We start from the raw sequence: 6,165 nt of genomic DNA, 5'->3' as shown, positions 1-6,165 counted from the left end.
AGGATACCTTTCCAGCAATGTCACCTTGTCCCTCCATTTTCCCCCATCCTCTGCACCCATGTGTAACATATGAGAGCAGACCATGTTTTTGCTCACTACGACGGCATGCATGTATGCGTGTGCGCGCGTGTGCGTGTGTGTGCGCGCGTGTGTGTGTGTGTGTGTGTGTACCGGTGTGACATTGAGCAAGTGTGTGTATGAGAGACAGTGACGGGGGTGGGGAGCGGAGGAGGGGGGGCAAGCATCTAATAAGGCTTGTTATCGGCTGTGAAGCTGCAGGATGGTCGCAGCTGCTGCGGTCCCATCGGAGGCATTTCTCGCAGAGGGAGCGTGCATCTTGGAGGCGCCATACTGCGAGGTCCCCTAGGGAGCAGCCTGCACCCCCCCCCCTCCCCCACGCACCCCCCCTCCTCCCCAAAGATGCCACGCTTTCTAATTGACTCCGCTCCGCCAGTGCCTTTTTGGAGAGAGAGCTTGAGCGTGAAGCCCCGCAGCATCAACGCACCGGGGAGGATGAGATGGCTGCCTTCCCTGCCTCCCAGCATGCATCGGGGCTTGCCGAGGTGTGGCGGAGCCGGCGATGGAGTCCAGGTGCGCCGCCCGAGGGTCGGTATGCCCGCCTGGGAGCAGATGGCACAGTTACAGGTGCCCCTCGGTGACCAGCGTGGCCTGGAGCTGGGAGACAGACACTGGAGCTGTCGTTTACAGATACTTATTCATTTAACGTCACGGACGGCCGACACCTGTGCTGATCGCTGTGGATTTTAGGGACCAGGCAATCAGCGACATGCTCAGCCTGCACAAGTTAACAGCGAGCAGAGGCTCCATCAAACTGGAGGGAGAAGGAGCTTTGCATACTAATCAAATGACACATATATGTAAGAAATCTCCAAAACAGCTTTCTTAAAAATTATGGCTATACTTCAGGATGGATTGATGTTTACATACAAGGAGGCTCTATGATATGTTAGTTTGCTTATATAAAACATCTCACAGGTTTCAGCCTTTTATGGATTAGATTAAATCAGATTAAATCTACGACAGCGGTTTTTTTTTCAGGGACATTCGTAACTGCAACCTAACCTGCCGCCATTGCTTTCAGAGACATCGTCTAGCACAAGTAGCCAGACCATGAATTTTTTTGTATTTTCATTTCACATAGAAAGTCGGGTAATGGCTGCAAAGCTCTTGGATTCATGCAGAAAAACAAGCCTCACGAGGGAACCCGTGCAGGGCAGGAGTTAGTTGACCCGCAACTCAACACAAAACAAAATTGAGTTTGTTGAAAAACTGCATAGGCTGGGATTGCGGAACGCCGGCACGCTTCAGATGGGATCTCTGTCCATTTCACACAGCTTCTCCATTCTATTCCTCCTTCTCCTTTCAGAAAAACACTAATTTCCCAGTGTGTAGCAGCGGCTCATCCTGAAAGGGGAATATTCTGCCAAAAAGAGAAATCGTCGCTTTACAGTGATGTGAAGACACGCTAATCTGTGTTGCTTCTGCATGTGAGGGGTGGGGGGGGGTGGGGAGGGTTAGCACTGGTACACCGTTTACCCACAATTCCTTGCCTCCGGGGAGGAGTCCTGCTCTTTTCCAAGGAGACTGACGAGGTGGGGGTTGGGTTGGGTTGGGTGGGGGTGCCTTCTTAGCCATCCTCCAGCCTCTGATTGTGGGAGATGAAAGGAGATTGGATAGACGACTCCCTGCAGACCGCCATTTATCAGAGCCGCCGACGAAAGAACGTAATTAATGCCGTTTGTTAAGACACCCAAATTAAGTTTCATTCCAAACGACCCCCCCTTACCAGCCCCCTGCCACCACAGCTACCCCCCCCCCACCCTTGACACACTCCCTAAACCCTCATGTCTCCACTGACTAAGTATTTTTTTCCATGGCGCAAAGAGCAATGCAAAAACAACATGATTGGTGGTCGTAATTACTTTTAATACTAAAGAGTAATTAGTGTGCGTGACTAATGGGGGAATCTTGAACATGTCAGAGTTGATCACAGCAGATAACTATGTAGCGGTAAGATTCCCCAGGGGCTACAGACCCAGTGAAGTTGAGAAGGTCTCAATCTAGAAGAAGCATGGAGAGAGAAAGAGCCCTATAATGCGTCACTCACATTAAAGAATTTCTGGTCTGGGTGTCCATGGACTTTGGTACGCTCTGAATGGGGGTGTCAGGAACAACAGAGGTCAAATGATGAGGAGAGCATGGCCCAAGACTTGATGAGACCAGAGGGCTGTACTCCTATCTTAAGGAAATATTAGTGACAAACAAATTCATTAAAATAATAACGCTATCGTTATTGTTATTGTGGTTGTATCAGAGTGGTAGGCTAAGCCGCACGCAGTGCAGACATGTCAGGTGATAGTGATGGACAAATCCGGTGTTACAGACTGGCTGACAGCTGGGAGACACTGCTTGTAATCAGCGCCAAGGGTCAGGCAGGCCGACTGTTCGGACCAACTGCATCCTGGAAGTCGAAGGCCTCACAGAACCCACAGGAACACACAGGAGAATAGGTGCCCGACAGTCCAATCGCACGCAAAAAGCCGTGAATGGAGCCACCTGATTGGTGCACGAGGACCACCTGAGAAACATGGCTGATTGGGCCGAGAAAGAGGATAAGCAGCTTCTTTGGAAAATGAGGAATGTGTGGCAAAGTGCAGCTGCTGGGAAGGCTGAAGGAGGACCTGCCCTCTCACCCACATTAACTTTCGCTGATGTCGCTAATAAATAGCGAATGCTTGTTTTCTCTTGGGGGTCCAAGATATCCATCCTGTTACCTGCAAATTATCCAGCAGAAATGAAAGTAGCCCTTTGTTTATTTTGCTAATTTTACCTAAAAAACAGTATTTTCTCTGTGTTTTTTGCCTGTTATTTCCCTGGGGTTGGGTCAAGCCCTGGTTCCATCAGCATTTACTCATTCCCTCCGTTTTTTTGATTGATTACCTCGAAGTCTGAGGGAAGTGGAAGACGGCCCAGCTCAGAGGACCGATGCACCCGGTCGATACGCCACGCACGGTCCCCCTGGCCACCGGGGATCTTCTTCTGCACCGCTCTAACCCCCCCCCCCCCAGCCCGCCCCACCAACGTCCCCATCAATGGGAGGTCTGGCTCAGACAGAGAGCAGAGTGTTGGCACTGTCCCTACCCACTGGCCCCAGAAAAATATTTCAGGATTCCGTATTTTCACACGTGTCAATGTATAACACACAGAATGTGGATTTTACTTGTATTTAAAGGAACAAATACAAGGTGAAGCCTTGTCATGTGTTTGTTGGTATATTCGATTTAGTGCGGCCTTTAAATAAGTGCTGGTAGCCCCCCCCCCCAGGATACCCCATCAGTGAGCTCTCTCCGTCAGCCTCAATCGATCCTCTAATCAGGGCAGGCCGTCGTGTGGGGCAGGTAGAGCTTCCCTGAGGACGGCAGGCCACCTGTCTGATGCACCAGCGCAGCCGAGCGGTCCTGCCAACTGAAAGCCGGCCCACGATGCTGCTCTGCTGTGGGCCTCTGTGAACGACTGGGTGAGGGGTGCGGTTTCACCAGCGATCTGTAAGCATATAAACCTGATTCTTCCACGGTTATTATTTACTTTAGTTTTTTTAACTTGTGTTGCGAGCCGGGCAGCACAGTGACCTCACACCCGAAGGGCTGCAGGTTTGATTGCAGTCTCCGGCTGTGTGTGTGTTTGCAGTTTGAGTTTCGTGCAGGTTTTCCCTGTTTATTCCATTTCCCTGTTTCAGTCCAAAAACATGCTTTAAGAAAATTGGTCCCTTTAAATTGCCCTTACAATGAGTGTGTGTGCGTGACCCCATAGCACAGAAATTGCATGTAAAACAGACAGATATCACATTATGCTATGTTATGTTTGATTATAGTCCATTGTCATATGCAGCTGTGTTGCGGTTCAAAACGCACACGGCGTAAAACCGTATGATGGGAGCCGGTGAGATGCGCCGCCTGGTTTACGGGAAGCAGCCCTGCTCTGTGCATCTGCATGTTCTGAAGTGCCTCTGAGAGTCGGGGATGCGAGTGAGTCAGAGCAGCAGTGAGGATCCATTGTGATGTAACAGGGTGAAATGCAGGCGCATAAATGCGCCGCTGAGCCTGCGGACCCCCGGGGCCCCTCCCCGCTCCCCCCCTCCCCGCTGTCAGGCAGTTTGGAGTGGGAGACTGGGGGGGTTTTTGTCTGGACAGTCCTGGGAGATAGAGACAGTCCAACTGGTGACATTGCTGGTGGGGAGGTGGGGGGTGGGGGGGGGTGCTGTGTGCTCTTGTCCCCACAGGGGTAGCTGGGTAGTGAGTGTTTGGGGGGTGGGATGGCTTGGGATCTGAGGGTGGGGGGTGTAAAGTGAGGGAGCGGGGTGTTTCTGAAGTTAAGGTTATGGGGTCACACTGCCACGCACACATGGGCATGAAGACGCAGGCACACATGCATGCACACATACGAGCACATAAAGGCATGTGCACGCGCAGATGAGAACGCGCACACACGCACACACACACACACGCACACGCACACACGCACGCACACGCACACACACGCACGCGGCTGCCTCGCCTTCCCAGGCTTCCTGCCATTTCCCAGGTGTCTGTGGCGTCTCATTGCTACTGCTGCCGCCACACTGGAGCCCAAACGGAGGCGATAGACGTCTCATTAGGCTCCCGAACAGAGAGAGAGAGAGGGAAAGAGGGAGGGGGAGACAGGGAGTGAGGAAGAGGGAGAGAGAGAGGGAGACGGAGCGAGCGCGGGTGAGCTGGCGAGCGCAGTGGTGGTGGCGCTGCTAACAGCAGAAGAAGGTGCACTGGTTCCCGCAGGCCGCCGCCGCCGTTCTCAGCGCTAATTAATTTCTCGCTCATGGCTCCCACGCGTGTGCCCCCCCTGCCCCCACCCCCCACCAGCACACGCCAACCATGCGATCCATCCCAGGTTTTGTCTCAATGCTTGGAGAGGGGCACTAATGCTTAAACCCCCCAAAAGCATCACAAAAGTGTCAGACCTGCACCCCGATCCTCCATGCAAACAGGCCCAGATTACTCTCCGTATCAGAGTCTTAGTGCCCCCCACCCCACCCCACCCACCCACGCACACACACACACACACACACACACACACACACACACACACACACACACACACACACACATTCCATCTACCTCCACACTCCCTTCCAGCTCAGGCCTATGAGTAATTCTACTCCCCAGCTGATCCAAAGTGCCCAGAGAGCTATTTTGGAAGTGATGCCACATTATGGGCGGAGCGCCGACCCATCCCACTTGTCCAGAGTGCACTGCAGTGGGGGGGTAGGATGGAGGGGGGGGTGGCATGAGGTAGGCAGCTCAGCCCTTACTCATGCTCCCTACGGGAGTAAACGCTGGAAGGGATCGGCATCTCACTGGGGTACCCGTGACCTTCCTTTACCCTCACGGCTTGGACACTATGGCAGCCTGGACCTTAATGGGACTCCCTCAGCTGGCTGGGAGGGTGGCATGCGGGATGCTGGGGGTTGGGCAGGCCAGACAGACAGACCTCCTCAGTGGCCTGGATGCTGATTGAAAGCACTATGAAATATAAATGAACACCAGTGCTGGAGCTGCACTCACTCGCTGGGCCTCCGCTCCCGCTCCCCCTCCCCCAGCCCCCGGCCTTCTCAGCCAAAGCCATGTCACGCACATTGGCCCCCGGGTGGTGGGGCGGGGCTGAAAGTTACCGGGGTCGGGGGGTGTTTCTCATGTTCTGCACTTCAGAGAGGTCTGCTTCTGATTTGGGCATGTGGTCATGTGACTTTCAGGGATCCCCTCTACACACACACACACACACACACACACACACACAAATCAGGGATTGAGATGGTGGACTTCCTGTTGTGGTGTCGCTCTGGATCTCAAAGGGAATCAGGTACAAAAGTCAATTAATGGCATGGTGACGTCTCTGTTGGCGTATTCCAAAACATTATTATTATTATTATTTGCATTTCACCAAGCTGAGTCTTTCCAGCTGTATTTATCAAGCTTTTCCCAAACACTCCGAAGAGATGATGACAGCATCCTTTGTCTAGCCAGACGTGTCACATCCAGGTCCACATTCTGCATGTTCCATTGCCCGTGTTTGATATTTAGGCCGCAGGAATTACAACATAAACCCATAAAA

This window comes from Brienomyrus brachyistius, chromosome 9 (assembly GCF_023856365.1).
Source record: "Brienomyrus brachyistius isolate T26 chromosome 9, BBRACH_0.4, whole genome shotgun sequence".
NCBI classification, from domain to species: Eukaryota; Metazoa; Chordata; class Actinopteri; order Osteoglossiformes; family Mormyridae; genus Brienomyrus; species Brienomyrus brachyistius.
The sequence above is the reverse complement of the archived record's forward strand: the minus strand, read 5'-3'. Positions refer to the sequence as shown.